The sequence below is a fragment of the Mycetomoellerius zeteki genome, unplaced genomic scaffold (assembly GCF_001594055.1).
Source record: "Mycetomoellerius zeteki isolate Tzet28-1 unplaced genomic scaffold, Tzet1.0 scaffold93, whole genome shotgun sequence".
In the NCBI taxonomy this organism is placed as follows: Eukaryota; Metazoa; Arthropoda; class Insecta; order Hymenoptera; family Formicidae; genus Mycetomoellerius; species Mycetomoellerius zeteki.
Window position 1 is genome coordinate 1045012 of NW_017257968.1, and position 1719 is coordinate 1046730.

Consider the following 1719-nt stretch of genomic DNA (forward strand, 5'->3'; position numbering starts at 1 on the left):
CTGCCCCGCCGGATGCCGGCGGTGGCTCGGCACCCATTAGTAACCGACTTTCTGCGCCCCTTGAGGAATTTGATTCTTTTTTCGGACGTGTGAGCGGTGATCATGACGCTGACGATAATAAGCAGCCTTCGATTGCACATTCTATGCCCCCGCCTTTGTCTAATTGGCAAAAACCATCGCCGGTTACATCATCCGCGGGTGAAAAGGCGAACATTAATCTAACAAAGAAGGGCAAGAGGGGGAGGGCCGCGCGGACCTCGACTTTGCGTGATCTCTCTCCGCCGGTTTCTACAACCCCGATTTCTTTCTCGCGATCGCGCTCTCGCTCTCACTCTGGATCCAGGTCTTCGTTAAGTGCATGTGGGGACCGGGAAACTAACCCCTCTTCACTTAATCATGATATTCCCATGGATATGGACAATGTTGAAGTGGACATTCAAACTTCGGCTTCGCGGGCTTCGCCTAAAGTTGATAGTGACAAGAAGGGGGAAAACCTCCGAGCAAGCGCGCTCGTGGCTCGACAATTGATGGTGAGGATCCCTCATCTGGGCTGCCGCTTAACGTGAACGGTAACGATAACATCAATGTGAACGCTGTTGATACCGGTCACCTTAACCCTAACATAACCTATGACAAAGGAGATCGGGCCCCTTACATTGTATTCGTAAGACGCACTGTCGACGGTCCTAATAATGATACACGCCTTGATCCTATTTCGGTTGCGCGAATTGTCTCGCGATTCGCCAACGGAAAGATTCTAGAGGTTAAATCGGCAGGTAAGAACAAAGTAGCCGTGCACTTTGGTGACTACGCAATTGCTAATCGTGCGCTCTCACATCCGAGTATTAAGGAGGCCGGTCTCAATGCATTCATCCCTTCATTTAACATTCTCCGTACGGGTGTCATTAGAAACGTGCCTCTCGACATCTCAGAAAACGATGTAGTGAACCTCTTCTCGTCTCAGTTTAAGATTTTATCGGCTAAACGCTTTAATATTAGATCTCGGAAAAACGGCAAACTAACCACTTCGCCCTCTAGATCTGTTCTAATCAAATTTCGCGGCCAATTCCTTCCACGAGCTGTCACCTTTATGCATGTCAACTTCCCCGTTTATCCCTACTTTCCTAGGGTCTTAATGTGTTTCTCATGTCTTAGATACGGTCACGTCAACGCTGATTGCAAAGGTAAGGCGCGATGTGCTCGTTGTGGTAATGAAAAGCATGCTACTCTCGATGACTGCCCTCGACTTCGGCTTCCGCCCCACTGTTGCAACTGCGGGGGTGAGCACCTGCCGTCTTCCCCGTTGTGTCCCTCCTATTTGAGGCAGAAACACATTTACGCTACGGCGACGTTGGAAAATATTTCGTACACTGAGGCTCGCCTCAAACTAGGTGCCACATCTCTTTCTCCTTCCTCCTCTCCCCCTCCCAACATATTTCATCCTTCCGACTTCCCTACTCTCCCACATTCCTCAACTCAGGTCCGTTCTGCCGTAAATTATAAAGATCTCAACGCTTTTGAACTAGCATACAATGCACGCGAACCAGAAACCCTAACTCATATTCCGGATCTTTCTTATGCGGCGGCTACTAGCAAGTCCTCTCTCGCTTCTACTTCTAATGGTTGTCTACAACAGCCACCTCCTCGCGAGTATCATCCGTCTGCTCACTCCTCTGCCACTCACAGTCATCACAGTGTCTTGCCTCCCAACAGGGGCAG